A 22,232-nucleotide genomic window follows, 5' to 3' on the forward strand; every position below is an offset into this window, starting at 1 on the left:
TTATAAGCAGGCTGGAAGTTTTCTAATTTGTTTACAGTAGAAGGCTCCAGAACTGCCAGGGCATTATATTATCCTAATACACATACTACTCTCCACTCCTCACTGTTGTTAAAAAGCAGAATGGTCATGTAATTATGGAAATACACAATTTGACCTTTTTTCCTTAATGGTTGCATACAGATGAATAGTGTCAAGAAAAACATTCTGTTAATAGTCATTTTGATATGAAATTTATTAGATTCATGTACAATAAACTAATTAATGTAAAGCCTAATATAAAAATTTCTGATTAATACTATACCATATGTGATGGTCTTATGCTACAAATTGTTGCAAATGACATCTTCCCTAAAACTTTTACAAGTATAATGCTACTCTAATTTCATTATCTTTTGATAGTTAATAGCTCAATAAACAAAAAAGCCTCTTCCTTTCATCTTCCTAGGAGAAGGTGTCCTACAAATATAATCAATTCTCAATCTATGTGTTCTGTCCCTCCTTACTCTTTTTCTAATTAATTCTTATTATTCCTTCAAATAACTCAATTGTCACTCCCTCAAGGAAGAATTTCTTAAAATACCTCACTATCTCAAGAGTTCCTAGGTTTACCCCTGACTCCTCTCTTTTTCCCTTTGTTATTAAATGCAGCAGCCAGCTCTGTGACGGTACCTTGAAATTATATCTGGAACACAACCACTTTTCACTATCTGTAATTTTGCCACCAGTACCTGAACTACCCTTATCTGTGCCTAGAAGGTGGAGTAGACTTCTCATGGGTCTCCATGGTTCTCTCTTTGCTACTTACAGCCTTAGTAATCTTATTCTTTTTTTTTTTTTTTTTAGACAGAGTTTAGCTCTTGTCTCCCAGGCTGGAGCCCAATGGCACGAGCTTGGCTCACTGCCACCTCCGCCTCCCGAGTTCAAGCAATTCTCCTGCCTCAGCCTCCTGAGTAGCTGCGATTACAGGTGCTGACCACCACATCTGGCTAATTTTTGTGTTTTTAGTAGAGACGGGGTTTCACCATCTTGGCCAGGCTAGTCTTGAACTCCTGACTTCAAGTGATCCACCCACCTCAGCCTACCAAAGTGTTGGGATTACAGGCGTGAGCCACCATGCCCGGCCGAGGGTGACCTTCTTAAGTCATGTCAGACCATGCCACTCCTCAAACTCTCTATAACTTTCCATCTTACCAGGATACAAGCCTGTGCCCCTGAAATGAACTAGAAGGCCCTACTTTTTCTACCTCCTAACTTAGCTCCTCTCTGAACACATCTTCTATTACTCTCTATCTCCTATTATACCATATCTGTGATTGATACAAGATTTTAAATAATTTATCTATTTATTTTATTTATTCCTTCTCCAAAAGCAGAGATTTTTGCTGATTTTTTTCAGTTAAAAAAGAAGAGTTTTTTGATTTTGTTCACTATTATATCCTTAAAAGGGAAAGGGTACATATAGTAGCTACTCAATAAGTATTCTTGTGTGAGTAATTCATGATACTTCTTGCTCAAGGCACTTGCACAGACACACCTTTAACCTCACATTTTGTGTAATTATTTCTTTAATGTTTGCATTCCCTATACTCAGTGCTGCCATAAGCACCCGGAGTTCAGAGACCATTTATGTTTTGCCTACCTTTCATCCTCAATGCCCAGCGCATGCCATATGTGTGATATGCATGATATATTTATATATATATATATATTTATTTATTTATTTAAGGCATTAATAAAAGGAGAATAGTATGAAGTCTTCCTCTTTATTTTCTAATGTTTGTAATATATTATTAAAAAATTACAGTATTTCTGTAATACGAAAAATACTCATTATCTGATCTTTCCATAATATTTCCATGAAGTAACCCAAACTTTAAGCTGTCTTCGCATAAAGACAAAGTACCTGTTATCTTATTTAATTCCTGTATTCATTCCTTAGAAGCAGAGTGTAATTTTGCAGCCATCATTCAAAACCACTATCCTAAACAAACAATATATATATAACATCTTGTTGTATGAGTTCACACAAAAAGCAAACATAAAATGAGCATAGCATAATAAGGAAAAGAAGCAGTGGGCACCCATAAATCAGGAAGGTCCATGCGTTACAGTCTTTGTCTAGGTCTATTCACTCATCACCAGGTTTTTTGCTAAAAGCAGTCATTTAAAAAGAAGTCTGCCACCCTTTGTTTTTCTGGCCCAAACCATATTCACTCAAGAGTACCTGGCCATGCCTGTGGTTGGGCAAACTTGTTAACATGCACATCCTTCTGGTGCAGCATTGCCATCCTTTCATCAAATACATTTGATGTAAAGGGACTTGAGGTTTCCTGTTAATAACTCCAGAAAGCAAACTGCAGGTGCAGGAGTAAGTGTGGTGATAACATACAGGCATAACATGTTTCCAGACTTCTTCCAAATGGGCCTTGGGCTATGAGTCTGTTTGTGGTTGATGGCCAATGTAGACAGCTGTGTGAGCCACATTGTGCTTGGCTTGCACTGGTTCAGGCAAAATGGAAAATTCTGTGAAGTCCTCATATACTGTGTAATTAAAATACAATTTTTATTTCAAATTTATTTAAACTTTTAACTTTTGAATTTTGAAAGAGAGTATGCAATAACCTCTACTGTCTCTGAATCATCAATTTGTTAAGAAATCTTAGGATCATCACTGAAATTAAACTTAACAAGCACTTTATACCACCCTCAGAGAAGCAAGATGACCATAGCAGTGTTTCCCAAATTATATGTTCCATGTTCCATGATTCTCTTTCCTCATTCAGGTACTTCTCTCATGCTTGCTCAGTTAATTAATGACTTTTTATGTGGAAAGATAGAGCAGTATAACCTACATATTTCTTACTGAGATTATTATTATTATTCTTATTTCTTATAAGCAATTATAAATTATAAAATTATTAATATAATAACTCTAGGTATAATCACAGATTATTTTAATTACTTATTGTTCTTTCCGTCTGAGTCTTTCTTTGGTTCTTCTATTCTAATTTCCTCTAATATAACACTAATTTATATCTGGGTGAAAAGATGATGTCTTTAAATAGGTGTTCCTCTGAAACTTTTAGGAAGCACTCAGCAAAAACATTTTGAATGAAGGAATGAATAGATAAATTATTGAACATATTTAAGTACTTTTTATCTTTTAAATGTGAATTATGTAAATAAATATATTTGCCTTCTAGAGCATAAGTTTAGTCAACATGTATTTTTAAAACCTATTCTAAACACCAAGAACACAATAGTGAACAGGCAGACAAATATTTTGCACTGATGCAAATCATATTCCAATAAGGAAAGAATGAATAAACACTGGTTTGCTAAAAATAATATAGTAATAATTGTAATATGTAACATTTCTATGACATTTATTTTGTGTTGTATATTGTCTTAATTCTCTGTCTCTCTCTCTCTCCCCCCCCTTCTTTTATTCCTCCCACAACTCTTTTTTCTTTCTTTCTTTTTTTTTTTGAGACTGAATCTCACTCTTTCACTCAGGCTGGAGTACAGTGGCAGGATCTCTGCTCACTGCAACCTCCACCTTTCTGTTTCAAGTGATTACCCTGCCTCAGCCTCGCGGGTAGCTGGGATTACAGGCGCCCACCACCACGCCCAGCTAATTTTTGTATTTTTAGTAGAGACGGGGTTTCACCATGTTGGCCAGACTGGTCACAAACTCCCAACCTCGTGATCCACCTGCATCGGCCTCCCAAAGTGCTGGGATTACAGGCATGAGCCACCACGCCCAACACCCACAACTCTTTAAGGTAGGTGCTCAGTGGCCAGTTTTAAAGATCCAAAAACTAAGTCACAGAGAAGTTATATAATTTGTCTGAGGTTTTACTCTCCATAAGTCATAGACTTGGGACTTGAATTCACAAAACTGGTCTGAGGATTCTTAACTTTATCTTATTGTCTCTATTCTTAACTTTACCTTATTGTCTATTTAGCGTCATAAATGGCATGAAGATGAATGAAGCAGGACACAGAGAGAGGTAGTTGTAGGAAGAATGGCATGAGGCATACAATTTTACTTGTTGTAGTGGTTTCCAGAACCTTCTGGCCAGGTGTGGTGGTTCACGTTTGTGATCCCAGCACTTTGGGAGGCTGAGACAGGTGAATTGCTTGAGCCCAGGAGTTCAAGGCCAGCCTGAGTAACATGGCAAAACCCCATATCTACAAAAAACACAAAAATTAGCTGCGTGTATGTGCCTATAGTCCCAGTTACTCAGGAGGCAGAGCTGGGAGGATAACTTGAGCCCTGGAGGTCAAGGGTGCAGTAAGCCATGATCACACCACTGCACTCCACCCTGAATGACACAGCAAGACGCTCTCTCAAAAGAAAGAAAGGGAAAAAAAGATATGCACATTATTTGATACTCCTCCTTCCGAGAGGAGGAGGCTAGTTTCTCTCTCCTTGAGTAAGGTTTGGATTTAGTATTCCACCAAGTAGAATAAAATGAAAGAGAAGGTGTGCTGACTTCCAAGATTAAGTTATAAAAAGCATTGAGGCTTCCTTTTTATTCTGTCTTCACACACTCATTCCGGGAAAAGCCAACTACCATGTTTTGAAAACATGGAATCACCCCTGGATTGTCCATTTGATGATCAGAGGTCTCCTGAAGACATCCAGCATTGATTTGCTAGGACTTTGCAGGAGCCTCCTTACAATTGGGCACCTCAGCTCCAGTCAAGCGTTCAAGTGACTACCTCCCTGGCTGACAACTTAACTGAAACCTCTGAGTCAGAACCATCAAGCTAAGTTGCTTTCAGATTCCTTGCCCTCATAAGCCATGTAAGATAGTAAGTATTTGTTATTTTAAGCCACTGAGTTTTGGGGTTTTTAAACAGCAATAGGAATCAGTTTTCTGTTTTAAATAGTTATAGAAAACTAACAGGGGAGTCAAGGAAAGGTACTCTTGTGAGGTGACATTGGACCAGACATTTCATCAAGTTAAGAAGGAAACAATGTGTATGATTTAAGGAAAAGATTTTAAGCATTGAGAAAAAACAAACAAACTTGTACAGTACAAAAAACTTGAGCACATTTGTTATGTTGACGAAACTGTAAGTTGGCCTATTTGACTGGAATATAGACAAAGAGAAGAATGGTAGAGACTGAAGTAGAAATCAAGACTTCACTGTGTACTATAGAGGAATCTGGATCGCCCTCCGTCTGTAATATGAATCTGCTAAATGGTTATGAAATGGGAGTGACTATGATTTACTGTGAAAAAGAACACTGTAAGTTTTGAATGGAGAATAGAGCATAGCAGAGCAAGAGTAGACTCATGCAGTTCACTTAGGAAAGTATTTCAATAACCTAGGTGAGATATGGCAGTAGCATGGACTAGGGTAGTTCTGGTGGAAGTGGTGGGAAAAACATAGAGTCAGAATTGGAAGGTACAGAAAATAGGACTTGCTGATAAAGTGGATGAAGAGGTATTATGTGGATTATTCGCCTATCAGTAATTTCAAGGTCCATGATTCCACTGGGAGAAAGTATTTTGGAAGGCCCAGCTTTAGTACCCTTGGTTGGAATGTGTAGACACCTGCTTTTCCTTGGGCTTACTAGGAAGAGAATTAAAATATAAGGACAAATAAGAGCAAATGCTCATTTCATTTTTATTTTCTCTTCTTTCGAAGAATGTTATATCTTCTGGTGAGAAAAATGAAACCTTTCACTCCAAGTCGCACTCTTGTAAAATGTGAAATTAGAAGTGAAGAGAGACTGTTAATGACCTAAAATGTTTACCTCACATTTGTCCTACAGGAGAAGACTGTGGAATTAGCTTACTCCTCCTTCAAAGTGAGACACTATGATATCAGCAATGGGATGGCTTTTGACATTGATACACACTCCAATTAGTGTGGTGTGGCAGCTGTGTGGGGCAGTGTGCTCTGGAGGGGTGAACTCTTCTCTGGTAGAGTCAGCTCTGCAGGTGGACACTGAAGAATAATACCATGGTTGTTGCTACCTTCCATGGCGTTTAACAATTGCAACCATATGTAATTAATTTTTTTAAATAGCTAAAAGCAAACCATCTAGGACAGAAGGAGCAGTGATAAGGGGAGGTGAACACACATGTTGCCTGGGCAAGACTCTTAGACATTTTTGGAGAGGCCTAATTAGATTTGAGCAGGAAACATCCAAACTCACCTGCCATCAATTTTGGTTTTTAGGCAAAAGATACAAAGTTTTGTTTTTACAAACAGAACTTGGGCCTCTCAATTTATGATCTGTATTCTTTGTTCCTAACCCTGTCTCCTCCTTATCCTGTAGAGAAGAGACTATTCTAAATATTGAACCCTGGCCCTGGGTTGAGGTAAAGGAAGATGCCTAAGACAAGAAAAGGTGTTCATAAAGTCACGCAGCTAGAAACCCAAGAGATCAGGTTGTGGGTGCTCCTAAATTCTCAGCACTCACCAGCACGTCGAAGATTCCCGTATCTCCTGTTTTCACATTAAGACTATTGGTCATGTATTCTACTTCACATCTTTTACCCGTTTCCTTTAAAATTATTCAAAGTCACGTAACTTGCTTTGGCATGAGGAAAGTACTCTGGATCTGAAGTGACATCTAATTTTTACCAGACAGAAATCTTATGAGCCAATGTGTAATTACCACATTTCCTTTTCCTCCTCTGGTCATTGAAAACACTGGAATTGAGGTAGGCCTTCTTTTAGCCTGACTCTAGACTATTATATTAAGCTCAATTTAACTTTCAATTTAACTTCCATACCCCTCTGTGCTGCACATGTAGCATTAGCAAGTAATACACTTTTGCTTGGTTTAGCCATTTAGTCTTGAAGGTTGCTTGTTACTGCAGCATAACCCAGACTAACCTGACTGATGCAGTCAAACCTTGATTAATGAGAAGATGGAAGGGACACTGTAGAACAGGAGAAGGCTGACAGCAGGTTTCAGAATATCCTAAAGTAATTCCCAGATGGCCAAGGAACTCCAAGGATACCCATCCAGCCACATTCAGGCATTTATCTCAAGGAGAGCCATCTGGTGTTTTTGGTTGCCAGAGCAGCCTCAAGACAATTCCCTGAGAAATAAATTGCCACACATCCATGGGTAAGTTAATGGAAACAACAGGACTCAGGCACCAGTTGCCAAATAGAAGTGTCTTGATTTCTCTGACACAAAGCAGGCAGACAGAGCATCCTATGCATTTGCATTCATCATTGTTAGAGTGATACACATTTCATACTGTTGACATTGCTGTGTTTTGTCAATGTGTAAAGCATACAACTCTATGAACTAACTAACTCTCCTCCCTCAAAGATTTAATTAAGTAAATCACTTACCATGGCCTTCTTTCTATCTGCTTGATTAGTGTGCAGTGAGAAATTGATTGTTGTCAGATCTCATAGTGATTTATTTTTTTCTGGGGTCTACAGAGTGTACTGTTTCCCTGCAGTCAGAATTTTTCTTTTTGATGGTGTATATTTTATGGAACTAGAAACAAAGAGTTTATAATACATAGTTATCCCAGTGATTTCCTTCTTGCTGAATGTCAGAATACCATTGTCTTATCTGTTACTAACAACAGTGTGCCACTGGATATTTTATGGCAAAAATTATTTTTGTTTCTCCTTTATTCCAGAGTCACTATCATATGGTGAGTAAGCCCACCAACCCTGGAGCTCAACTTCTGGCACTACTACCTAAAGGCTCTGTGACTGTGGGCATGTTATTTAACCTTTCTATGTCTCAGTTTCATCAGTTATAAACAGGAATAATGATAGTCCCATTTGATAATGTTATTGTGAGGATTATATGTGAACAAATATAATGCTTAGTTCAATACCTAGAATAAACACTGATATGTCCACTTTTATTCTTTAATTTTTTTTTTCTGTTCCCATGGGAAAATCGATTAACCATATGTGTTGTACCTCTATTTGAAATAGAGTAGAAAAGGAAGAATATTACTTTGGGAATATTAGTATCTGAACCTCATGGTTTTTGGAAAACATACACACGCCTATTTACATTATTACACCCTTTTGATGCTAAAAAATAATAAATACATGAAGTCAGAGATCATATTTTCTCACCTTTGCATCCTTTGCCTGTAAGTAAGCACTATGTATATAAGAAAATAAATATTAATTGAAAAAGAAAATGAATACATGAATACATGACTTCCCCATTTACTTTTAATATTTTAAACGCCCATTGCAATATTGGACCTCAGTGCCCTCGACAGTACTTTAAAGAAATTTCCAAATTCAGCTGCTCATTATCTTGAGAACTTGATAAATGTATGGATTTCTTGCCCCGCTCAGTAAGGATTTGATTTAGTGTGACTAGGATAGAACCTATGGGTGCATATATTTTATAAGCTTCCTGCGAGATTGACCACCTGTCAGGTTCAGGAACCATTCTCCTAAACTGTCTTCCAACTCCGGCATTGTATGATGCTAGGTTTAGCCGAATCTCACTCAAAATATATGTTAAGGTTTTAGAAACTGAATAACTGGTTGGTTTTTAGAAGCAGGCCCAACTGATTAACATGAGAATTGGAAATCCATATTGGCTTCTCTTTTTATAACTTCTTACTGTAATATGTTCTTAGATCAAGAAGGGGTAGTTAACTCTAAAAGTCTCTTAGGTATTCTTTCGAATTTTTTTTTTTTTTTCAGAAAACCTTTTACAGGTAGAACTATGTATTCCACTTAATGAGCTCTATATAAATTATTATCCGGATAAAAATAGCTCTAAAAATCCTGCAGCTTCATTATAAAAAAATAAGAAGAACAGTTTGAGTACTAACTAATATCCTCTTCCTTCTATTCACCTGTATCCTTCAAATATACATTGCTCCAGCCACACAAAGCTATTGAACATTTCACAATATATATTTACAATTTACAAAGCTGTAACTGTTCATACTATTTCCCCATCCTGGAATATTTTGTTCCCAACTTCTATTAAAAGTTTACCTCACTCTTCAAAATTCAACTTCTATGCTATCATATTTTCTTTCAAACCTTTCCCAAATCCCTACAGTGCTTATTCTTTTATGTGCAATTATCTGCAATGCTATTATTTCATTCTAGCAATATTCATTGTGCAATTTGCTATTTGTTAATATTTATCTGAATCTCTCCAGAGAGATTATAGGCACCCTGTAGATAAGGACAATGCTTTACTCAGTTCTGTTTCCCACATATTACCGAACTCATAATTTGTACGTAATTACAGCTTGGAAGCATCTGATTCATAAAGCAAGCCATAAAATAGGCAGGGTTAGCCTGAAGCAAAGCCGTGGCCTTCCCAATCTTCACATCTTGACCTCCAGAAATTCTACCTTTTAGGCTGTTTAAAGAGAAAATATTTGGCTCAATCACCTCAGTTGCTTCAAGTAAACTACAATTGCAAATGATTTTCTAGAAACTCCAAGTTAAGGGCTGGGACTGTTAATTGAACAAAGAAAAATGCTTTCTGCCAAAGTATGCCACTGACGGTTCATCAGTTCTGAAAAACATCAATTCTTATTTATTTCTGTTCACTTTCCTTCATTCAAAATTCCCTTTCATAAACTTTAGTAGGTAGAATGAAAATTAAGGAGTATTTAATTTGAATGACCTCTGGAGAGGGCACAGCTATAGGCAGTTTTTAAATAGTCTTATTGGCTGGGCACAGTGGCTCATGCCTGTAACCCCAGCACTTTGGGAGGCCAAGGTGGGTGGATCACTTGAGGTCAGGAGTTCGAGACCAGCCTGGCCAACATGGTGAAACCCCATCTGTACTAAATATACAAAAATTAGCCGCGGCATGGTGGCACATGCCTGTAATCCCAGCTATCAGGAGGCTGAGATAGGAGAATTGCTTGAGCCCGGGAGGCGGAGGTTGCAGTGAGCCAAGATCACACCACTGCATTCCAGTCTGGGGTGACAGAACAAGACTCTGTCTTAAATAAACAAACAAAACAATAGCCTTGTCCTAAATAGGGCCTCAGGAGACCACCTAATTAAAGGGATGAACTCTACTACTCTGGCTATGGTGGAGATACTATTCTGAGTTCAACATACTTTTTTCTCTGTTAGCAGCACACAGAAAGACATTCCCCACTTGTGGTTCATCTGGAGATAGGTTACTGTGTTCTGGTCAATAACAGAAGGTGACTTAAATGACTACTCTTTTTTTTTTTTTTTAATACTTTAAGTTCTAGGGTACATGTGCATAACGTGCAGGTTTGTTACATACGTATACTTGTGCCATGTTGGTGTGCTGCACCCATCAACTCGTCAGCACCCATCAATTCATCATTTATATCAGGTATAACTCCCAATGCAATCCCTCCCCCCTCCCCCCTCCCCATGATAGGCCCCGGTGTGTGATGTTCCCCTTCCCGAGTCCAAGTGATCTCATTGTTCAGTTCCCACCTATGAGTGAGAACATGCAGTGTTTGGTTTTCTGTTCTTGTGATAGTTTGCTAAGAATGATGGTTTCCAGCTGCATCCATGTCCCTACAAAGGACGCAAACTCATCCTTTTTTATGGCTGCATAGTATTCCACGGTGTATATGTGCCACATTTTCTTAATCCAGTCTGTCACAGATGGACATTTGGGTTGATTCCAAGTCTTTGCTATTGTGAATAGTGCCACAATAAACATATGTGTGCATGTGTCCTTATAGCAGCATGATTTATAATCCTTTGGGTATATACCCAGTAGTGGGATGGCTGGGTCATATGGTACATCTAGTTCTAGATCCTTGAGGAATTGCCATGCTGTTTTCCATAATGGTTGAACTAGTTTACAATCCCACCAACAGTGTAAAAGTGTTCCTATTTCTCCACATCCTCTCCAGCACCTGTTGTTTCCTGAATTTTTAATGATTGCCATTCTAACTGGTGTGAGATGGTATCTCATTGTGGTTTTGATTTGCATCTCTCTGATGGCGAGTGATGATGAGCATTTTTTCATGTGTCTGTTGGCTGTATGAATGTCTTCTTTTGAGAAATGTCTGTTCATATCCTTTGCCCACTTTTTGATGGGGTTGTTTGTTTTTTTCTTGTATATTTGTTTGAGTTCTTTATAGATTCTGGATATTAGCCCTTTGTCGGATGAGTAGATTGCAACAATTTTCTCCCATTCTGTAGGTTGCCTGTTCACTCTGATGGTAGTTTCTTTTGCTGTGCGGAAGCTCTTTAGTTTAATTAGATCCCATTTGTCAATTTTGGCTTTTGCTGCCATTGCTTTTGGTGTTTTAGACATGAAGTCCTTGCCCATGCCTATGTCCTGAATGGTATTACCTAGGTTTTCTTCTAGGGTTTTTATGGTATTAGGTCTAACATTTAAGTCTCTGATCCATCTTGAATTAATCTTCGTATAAGGAGTAAGGAAAGGATCCAGTTTCAGCTTTCTACTTACAGCTAGCCAATTTTCCCAGCAAATGCATCCCAAGCAAATCTCTACCATTGTCCTCCTGCCACTGCAACTTTGGAGGATGCAGACCCAACTGGTATGGTCCCAAGACTGAGGAATTTCATTTGTCTTATGTTGAACTTGGTACAATTGAGAAATAAACTTTTATTGTGTTAAGCCAATGGTATTTTGGACTTTATATTGCAGAATAGCCTAGCCTAATCAGATTAACTGATGAATAATACCCACACCTTCAAAGAGGACCATCCTTGGTGTTGGCTTCTAGGGCAGCCTTGAGTTTAACTATGAAGCAGCTGTGACACAGAGCTTATAAAATCCAAAACCATTGCTAGTGCTCGCCTGGTCTCTGATGACCTAATTCTCTGATCTAGGATACTTCTTTGCCTTTCTTTACTGAGATAATTCCTAAGAATCCTGGGAGACTTGGTACAGGTGTTGTGGCTCAGGAAAACTTTTCTTGACCTTCTTTTCTGGATTAGATGCCCCTCATGTGTCTCTCCTGCAGTACATGTTTTCCATCATTACATCACTTACTTTATATTATTATTATTGTCTATTTATTTGCCCTCCCTCTCCTAGACTGCGAGCTCCTTGAAGATAGGTAATGTAGATTTATTCCTTTTTGTTTTCTAAATGCCTAGCACAATGCATGTCTCATAATGTTTAATAAGCCTTTGTGGAAGGAATAAAAGAAGAGACAAAAATCTGCTTAACCCAAATATCACAGACAAAGATGCTTTTCCAAGCAGACCATAGGGGGTGATTCCCTTTATGCAACTGTGCTTTGAGTTCTTACAAAAATACAGTTCACATCACCCCATGTAGGAAAGGAGAAGCTGATCCATTATTTCCAGGTTCTACCTCTTACATCATTGTCTCAGTATGAGGGTGTGGAGGACTGCAGGGGGATCAGCAGACAGTACATAATGCAGCTCACAGAGACTGTCACACTCACACATAGGAAAGAGACACATTCTAGTACCTGCCCACTTCTGTAACAAAAGTAGAGGCAAATGATGATGGACGGATAAGGCACACTTGCAGACTTTAGCATCACTTGGGTTATGCTCATATTCTTAGGACAGTGTCAGTCATGAGTGTAGGACATATGCAATCCCAAAATGTGAAGTGACATAAATATAGGATTTACAAAGAAAAGATACGGACTTTGCTAAGAGGTTTAATCTCTCTGTGTCTCAGTTTCTTTACCTACAAAATTAGGAGAACTCGAACTCCAGCTTTCCAAAACCCTGTAATTTTATGAAATTTTATTTTACATGTAAGACATACAGTTTTTATAATAACTGATTTAAAGAACTCGCCATGGCTATGGCTGTGATTCTGTTTGCGATTTCAGGCTGATCACCAACGTGTTTTCATAATTGGTCGAAACATTATTTTTTCTTACTCTAAGCTGTCACTTATCTCATGGTTTAAAAAGGATAAATAATTGGGAAAATCCTGTGATTCAGTGACTTCAAGTGAGCATTAATTGTTCAAAACTGTGTCTGTGGAACATCCAAGATCAGAGTCAATTTGCTGTTTAACAGATTACTTAGGATCTTTGGATTGATTTGTGAAAAGAAAGATACAAAGTCAAAAATTCAGTAAGGAGGGTTAATGTCTTGAAAACCTATGAGCAAGCACATCTACAACCACAGACACAGGCAAGACTTAGATAGCTGAGTGCCACTGAAAGGAAATTATCATTGAAGGTGAGGGAATAACAGTATCAGAACTGAAAGAAGGAGACCTGGAAGTGGCAGATTTTTTTTTTTTAAAGATTCTGAACGAAAGAAGAATATGAAGCGATTTAGGATAGAACTCAAAATACAGACAAAATAGCTGTGAGCTCTAGAGAAACAGCATAGTGTGTGAATTTGTGTGGTGGGTTGGAGAAAGGGTAGAGGAACGAGGTGGCGGGGGATGGGGTCACTGGTTCAGGAAAGAAGTACCAGAACAGTATTTCAGATTCAAGGAAGTGAAATGAAATAAGCAAACAATGTTTCTAACATAAAGGAAAGACAATTATTTAAGGCAATGGATATCCCCATTATACTGATTTGATTTTTATAAATTATATGAATGTATTAAATCATCACATGTACCACAAAATTATGTACATTTATTACATATCAATAAAAAATAAAGTTAGAAAAGCAAGGAAGCAATAATCATGAACAACAACAAAATGAAGTATTAAAATTTGTATAAAGCTTAAAGAATAAAGAAGCTATAAAGATAGGAAATAAAATGGGAAAATGAGTAATGACAATGTGGTTGCTTCAAAGGCTATGGATGTGAAGATGCAGCTGGCCAGTCTCTGTTGAGGTGTAAAACTGCTCAGAAGACAATGAGTAGTGAGAGACTGTGGGCTGGCCAGAAACCAAAGCGTCTGATGGACTCTCAAAAATGCAGCCATTCCTGCTTACAGTCTAAGATAAAAGGCTTTGATGGAATATATTGTCAGTTATGCTTCCCTCCTCAATGTAGACTTTAAGAATGAGTATTATTGGTTTTGTATGCTAGAGTTTCTGTGATTTCATTGCAACTGTTAATTGTTCCCTGGAGATTTTAGTCTTGTGTCTGGAATTTTACTGATTTCCAAAAAAGGTTTATATTAAATTTCCCAGTCAAGAATGCTATAAGGATGATTTATACCAGCAACTGTCAGTACTCTCCACGTGACGGAGTAATTTTATACTTACATATTTAAACTTATAATAGGTCTGATATCTCTTTTCTGACATAGCATTTCCTACAGCTCTCTGTCAGAAAGTTTTAATTTAATGCTAACAAGGAAAATCCGTATTATTTTTTCTCTAGGTAACTACGGGTAAGTACCTTTTACATTTAAAAGGTAGCAGATGATAGGCAGAATGTTTTTCCTTGACTTAAATTGCCATCTGAAAAAAATAGTCCCATTTCAAATGTCTCCTCTCTTCATATGTACTTTAAGTTATTCATTTATTCCTTTATCCTTTCCACTTACATTAACTTATTGCCCACATTCTCAGATAGAGACCTAGGCACGAGGAACACGCACGGTGGCCAAGACCCCTGAGAGCTGACATTCTAGGACAAAAACTTAACAATTAAACAGATAAATAAACAAGATGATGTCAGATAGTGACATGCTAGGAAGGAAATACATGGCAGAGGGGTAATATGCAATAGAGAAGTGGCCATATTTGACAGAGAGGCAGTGAAGACCTCTCTGAGGGGGTGATTTTGAGCTGAAACCCAAAGGATGAGAAAGAGCCAACCAAAGGAATATATGGGTGAGAGCATTCTAGGCAATTTTGGCCCGCTCTGCATTGTGACAAAATATTTCTTTAAAAAAATTAATCTTATTTTTTCTAGACCACTGAGCACAAGTTGATATAGATCAAATATGCATTTAGATGAGTCAAAATATAGAATTATTTGTATATCTCTCCTGTAATCCTTAATCCAATAAAATAAGTTGCTATTATTTTTAATTCCTGTGAATAAAATTTGTTTTACTTTACATTTATTTTGATAATTACTTAATATATCTTGAGTAAGATAAGATAAAATCAAATAATTTAAAAAGCTTTAAGAATTGTTGTCCTGAAATAGGACCTTTTTTGTTTTTTGGTCATCTTTGCAACCTTTTATCAAGGAGTATAAATTTGCAGAAAATTGATTGTTTTTCTGGTAATCCACGGAACTGTAGACTTACTTTAGGACATTGATAGAAGATATACATATCTGACAATACTAAGGATGCTATATTGTTTCATAGCAACAAATTTACCATGGATTATTCTTAAGTATATCCTCATACCCATTAATAATAAGTTTGGATAAAGATGAAATCAACCTATTCTTTGAAAAGCAATCACAGGATATTTACAAGGTACACTGGTTTCTGAAGAAAATATAGTCTGCAAATCACCATTCAAAGTTTTCTGCTAAAGACCAACACAGACAATATGCTGAGAACCAAAATAACTTTTTCAGCCTTTAAACATGCTGCACCGCCTGCATTTCTTGTCGTGGACAAGCTATCACCTTCCATTCAATTACCCAAGGTGTCTTCCATTTAATCTACCGTATAAGCAGTCACCAGTTAATGTTAATTCCCCATCACTTTTTTGGATGACTTCACTAGTATTCTAAGTGGTATTCTGGTTTGGTTTTGTTTTTGGAATCTTTATAATGTCTACATAGAAGTTTAGGGTGGAAATCCCTTGGGGAGGGTGGAACTAAGCAAATGTCCTGAAGCTCTGTAAGTAGCACAATGGAGTATGCATAGTTTACTTGGGTCTCTTGTTTGCTGGAGGGAGAGGCTAGTGATTACTGCTGGAAAGGGGCTGAATATGCGACCACAGCTTCACTGTCTCCTTTTTCCAATTTGTTTTCTCTCATGACACCAGGTTATTTTTCTGAAACACAAATCTGACCTCAATTCTCACCGTGTAAAAACAGTTAGCCATTTTTTTTTAACTTTGTTTCCTGGAGAATGGGGGATAGAATACCCTCAGTAGACCTCTAGCTTTGCACTAGTATTTGCCTCCCACAATTCCTGAATATTCCATGCCTTCTCTTATGTTATTTTATCCTGCATGGTCTGCCTTTGCCCGAAGTACTTTTTACAACCCTCAAATCTTGTGAACCACTGCTGATCTTTCGAGACCCTTTTAATGTCTGCTTCATCCGTGAAGCCCATTTAACTTTTACAGTTAGAGTTAATCATTCCAAAACCTGCACTCCTGTAGCACTAGCGCCACTTCTGATCGCATTTTGATTTCTTATCTTTTTCTTGCCCCTTTGACTGCTCAATAGGATGTTATTCGTTTTTGCATTTGCTACCCACTCCGAAATACTTGTACTTCTTCTGGAAAAAAATAATAAAATAGAAAGTTTAAATGTGAACATCAACCTACTGACATGTTATAAATGGCACTAGTATTTGTGAAGAGGCATCTAACACCAAGTGAATACAGTCATCCTTTCATATCCGTGACAGATTAGTTCCAGGAACTTCTGCAGATACCGAAATCCATGGATGCTCAAGTCCCTGATATAAAATGGTGTAGTATTGGCATATAGTCTCTGCACATCCCCCTGTATAGTTTAAATCGTCTCTAGATTACTCATGATACCTGAAACAATGTAAGTGCTATGTAAATAGTAGTTACACTTTATGGCTTAGGGACTAATAACAAGAAAGAGAAAGTCTGTACATGTTCAGTACAGATGCAATTAAAAATATTTTCTATCACTGTTGTTTGAATCCCTGGATGTGGATCCCATTGATGTAGAGGGCCAACTGTACTTATTCACAGTGGACACAAAATTAGGCAAAGTTTAACTGGCTACCCATATATGAACCCTCTCATGTGCACAGCCTGAACTCTCTAGCAGACGCCATGCCATCGCAAAAGATGGGCTCTCAGAGTGGTGGCCAATGAACCAAACTGTCTATCAATCAGTTTTTATCATCTCTTTTCACTTGTGATCTCTTTGCAAGTTCTCTTCATTTTCAACTTTGGTGTCTAGATTTACATAGTTAAATCTGGAGCTGTGATATGAGAGCAGTAAGGATGGCTTTGAAAATAACTTTGGAGATATTATAAAATGTATTTTGGAGTCTATTAACTACTGTATTTGGGAGAAAATTAAGAATTAAGGATGTAAATTATGCTTTATCAATGATATGTTCACATAAGTATCATATATTATCTATGTTTAAGGCAATATTTGTGGCCCATTCTCCTTTTATTTTACTAAAATATAGACTTCAACTTACTAAATAAGGTAAAATGAAGTAACAGAGTAGCCATGAGGCCAGGATTCCAAAAATTTGGGTCATGGCCCTGTTTCTGGCTGAAATAAAATAATTTAATTTCTTTGTTTTATTATTTTTATAATAAGAGATTTTAATGAGAAGCTCTTAAAAATTGACTCCTACTTAACAAATAATTAAATATGTAGTCCACAAAAGGGTGTGTGTCAATGTGTGTGTTACACATTAAAGTACAATGAATATTATCTAAATCTGTCTTAATTACTGCTTCCTGATTTAACATTTTATTATCACTAGACTCTGGGTCACTTGACATAGACAGTATGTATCGCACAACTCATTTTTGTAAAGTCACTTCTTCATGGAAGTCCAGCTGATAGTGTAAAGGCTTTTTAAAGAAATCACTAAGATGGTACCTTTAAACCTGCTTTGCAAGAAATGTGTGTTTCATTAACAGCAAAACCAATAAAGGTCTCAAAAACGTATTTCTATGCAATGCATTCAAACTACCCCAAGCCCCTCCATTGTCACAGATATGTTTCTGCTCCATCACCTTAGAAAACTTAAATTTCATTTCAGACTTGAGCCCTTCGTGCAGACCAATTATTTTGGCTCACTTTAGAGACCTGCCCTCAATAAGTCTCTGCTCAAATTTCATTGCTGCCTGAATGAACTCAGAATATTAAAAAGTCTGATATATAATCACTCAACATGGTTATCAAATAAAGCAAGGCAGTCACCACTCTGTCTCAGGAAGTTCTCTATAAATGTTACTTATGTGAACAAACATTTTCAGAGGAAGCTGTTGAATAGATCACCAAATTACAAAACATCTGGTGGACTTATGTGTCCACTTCCAGCTATCAAGGATTCTACAAGTAATCAGAGGGACAGAAAAAGGCCCTACTTTAATTTTCTAAAAATTTTCAAAGCAATATATTATATTAAGGGATTCTAATAAAATGAATGGCCACGTGCCCATAATGTGTCTAAAGAACTAAAATTGTGCATCCACCAAAAAGTCCTGTGAAAGCCCTTATTGCACATACTTCCCTACCAGCAAAAGGTAAAGGTCCAAGGAATAGGCTTGGAGGCCCAAAATCAGAATAAAAGCACACAAGGGAAGCAAGTGCCATCCGCTAGAAACAACAGAATGAGACCCAAGGTTTTATAAATTATAAGTGGCAGGCAAAATATAAAACAAATGCATTCATGATGTTTAAAGAAAAACAAAAAGAATACAACATAGACAAAGGACAAGATATTGTAAAAATAATCAAATTGATCTGAATAAAAATTAAAGATAATATTTCATAGGAGAAAAGGATAATTAAAAATGTAGCAGAGGAGTAGAAAGCAAATAAGAGATAAGAAAAGCAATGCATGAGAAGAATGATGTAAAATAAGTATATGATCCACATAACACAAGGAAACAAGGAAATGGACAATAGGACACAAGCTAAGAGATGTGGAAGATTGATTGAAAAGGTTTGTCATGCATCTATTTGAAATTGCAGACACAGACAAGAAGTACAGTGGGAAAGGGCAAATCTGGTCCAATAAGCCTTCTTTTTGTAATATCTAAGATCATGCCAGGATTTCTGTAGGCAAGCAGTTACAAAATTTATGATACCATTTAAACCTTAGTAAACTTGCTTTAATAAAAGCAGCACATCTGTACAGTAGTTATGTTGATGTTCTTCTAAAAGCTGAAATAGCTGTAGAACTTAGAAAAGCATGAAATCCTTCTCTATTATATTCAGCAGAAAAGCACTGCATTTTATATAGAATAGCATCTACTTGCTAAAAATGATCAGTATAGTAAGAATGTGGTGGTCGCAGATTTGCCATTATAAAGTTTGACTTGTAAACCGTATTAGGCCAGAATACACCCCCAGGCCGAATACACCCCCAAAATGTAAGATAGAAACAATATTTAATGTGATTTTATTGGATTTATTCCAATGGGTCAGAAAGTAGCCTAATAAAAATGTATTCTACTTCTCTAGATTTCATCATGAAACCATTAATCATAGCAAGTCTAGAGAACATTGCTAACTGTGGCTACTAATTCTCTTCCCAAACTCAATGTTTTCTTTCCTGGGATTTGTAGCTCTAGAAGATTCCAGAGCTTCATGCTGTCTTAGAGTGAAGAATGCTCAGAGGCAGGGAAGGAAGTATTAAGCCCAACTCCTAAAGACAAACATATCCTCCAAACACACCACACAACTGTGGGGTGTTATAACATTCTCAAATATGGATCACCTCTGTTCAGCAAATCTTTTAAACACTCCTTGAAATTGGAAGACTGCTCACATTCTTGCCTGTAATCGCCCAGCATTTTATCACTCAGGACTCTATTGCCTAGCACAGTAACAGGCCCAATGTAGACAGCATAATATGAGGAGTAAACACAAAGCTCTGGAGGGAGGCAGAGCTGGGTTGGAACCCACGCTATAACTCAGGTGTTACTAAACATACCCAAGGCTCAGGGGCCTAGCCCATGAAATTAAAATCAGTTAGTTCCAGCCTCACACAGTGCTGTGAGAACTTCCCACGCAGGCTTCATAACTGCATATTTACTGAATAGCTGCATTAACTCCACAGTGCCTGCTGTCTTTTTGCAATTGAAGTCAGAGTACATTTATTTAACCTTATATGGAGAATCAGTCATCCCTGGAAATAAAAAAATATAATCTCAGAAACAACTTTTTGTTTGCTTTTTATACATATAAGACCAAACAAACCTCATAGAGATAGTGGAGCATTTCCATGGAACTGTACGTAGCTCTAGGTAGCACTTCACTTGTTGGTTGGATTTTTGTCTGCTTCCTCTGCTACTGTGGCCTATCAAAGAACAGGTCCCTAGTATGTACATTTTTCTGCGCACACAACTTTCCCTCTGTCAGGAGCACTTTTCTCTGCTTCTGCTTGCTCTTCAATCTCAACTCAAATTGCAGATCTTTCCTGATTGTGTCACAGCTTCCTGGGTGAACTAAGCGTCCTTCATCTATGCATCAATGGCATAATGTCCATACCGCTGTCACCACTGCTTAGCACATTGTCTTGTAATGGCTTGTTAGTATGTAATTTTAGAAGTGGAATTGGGTTTTATTCACTCTGTATAGCCAGCACTGATTATATTGACTATCACATAGCAAACACTAAATATTGCACAGAGAAGTAAGTGGCACCTGGTAGATATTCAATTCATGTTGGCTAGTTAGATAAATGCAGAGATGAAAAGATGGACAAAAGGATGGGTGAATGGATGGAAAGATGGAGAGAGGGAAAAATACGTTTTTGTTTTTCTTCCACTGAGAAATTAAAACAAAAAAAAATAGAACAACCGTGTTACCATTAGACTAGAGCCTGATGTAAAGGTCACTTGCAACATGACTTAAGACAAGTTTTACTAATTGTCTTAGGGTAATAAAAATAGCAGTTGTTTTTCTTGAAGTTGAAATGATTAATGAGATAGCGGCCCCACCTCTTGCTAAAGTTGCTACTTGGTAGTACATTAAAGCATTTAGGGACATACACTGGCTTTTCAAATCCTCATTTAGTTCTGCAGCTGGCTCAAGCCAGGTTCTGGCACAATCACTTTCATCTGAGCAGTAAAACCATCTTTTAAATTAGAGGGTGCAGTGAACTGAGCACCATACCCAGAGGACACAAATGGAAATCATTTAGAGTTGCCTGATCTTTCCCTTCACTCAACACCAACACAAAACAAGCTAGTTCAGCAAATTGAAACTATAAATAATATACAACACTTCATCATTTCAGTTACCTCTTTGTACAGCATCCAAGATGCCTACAGGCCTAGATGGAGCAGCCTTATTAGAACACCAAGGGGGAGGGGCATCCCTAGCTGGCTAATCACAATACTGTCAAATTGCTACATCAAACGACTATAATTCACTGAATAGGGCAGTTATTAAAATTCCAAGTTGTCTCTATGCTGTGACCAGAATGACAATGGCAATACAGTCAGCCTTCCTCGCAAACAAGGAAACACATCAGGAAAGGTGTAGGTCCCACAATCTCCTGTATCTGTTCCATGAGAGCTACCCTCAACCAAACAAATAATGTGATCAGTTTTGTACCTTCTGTTACGTGACATCATTTGTGCAGAAGAAAATAACCCAATTCTACTGAATGTCCTCATGAAAGTTAAGGTCTCAATATTCTACAACTCATAGCACAGAACTCTGCACTACAACCACCCTTCACAATCAAGAAAAGCAACAGCAAATTGGCTAATTAGCATAAGAATGTGCAAACACTATTGTCTCTTAAGTGCCATTATTAAGCATTCTAAATATAGTCATTTCAATGGTAAAATTTACGAATTATTTTCTTTTTGCTTATAACAAATCTTGGCACCCTTGTGACAAATACTATAATCCTCACTAGGCAGAAAAGCCCTAAGCTAACATAAAATGAACTTTTTATGAAACCTATGAATCTAGAAGAGAAGCAATTGAATTAGTCTTGGCACCAGCCTAAAATACACTTAGATTGGAAAATTACCAAATTTAACCCAATGAAACTCAGTTATGGTTTAATGAAAAGCAGTTAAAACAAGTTTTGAATTAATCTTTCTTCCTTATCATGAAAAAAGTATAATTATGGCATACATAAAACCTCATAACAATGATTAGAAAATTATTTTCTTCCTAAAACAAATTAGTTAGTACATTACTACCTGAAATCATAATTTGAAATTAGTTAACAATGACAACCTTCCTTTCTGCATAAGAAGGTAGATTGCAAAAGAAATATAGTGTTGTGTTCATTCTGCACTGTTTCAGCTATGGAAAATGGTACTGGTGTGAGTTCTTTTTTACTGAAAGCTATTTAAACTAATAAAATTGAATGTCATAAAATTGGTAGTTGAATTTTCTTTTTTCTAAATTCTTTGAGATAGCTAGCTAAATAAAACATAAAATGGATATAAAATCATTAACTTTTAGATGCAGAAAGCATCTTTTAATCTATCAATTGCACAAATTTTCAAACCTG

Source organism: Trachypithecus francoisi, unplaced genomic scaffold (genome assembly GCF_009764315.1).
Source record: "Trachypithecus francoisi isolate TF-2019V2 unplaced genomic scaffold, Tfra_2.0 Lachesis_group19, whole genome shotgun sequence".
NCBI classification, from domain to species: Eukaryota; Metazoa; Chordata; class Mammalia; order Primates; family Cercopithecidae; genus Trachypithecus; species Trachypithecus francoisi.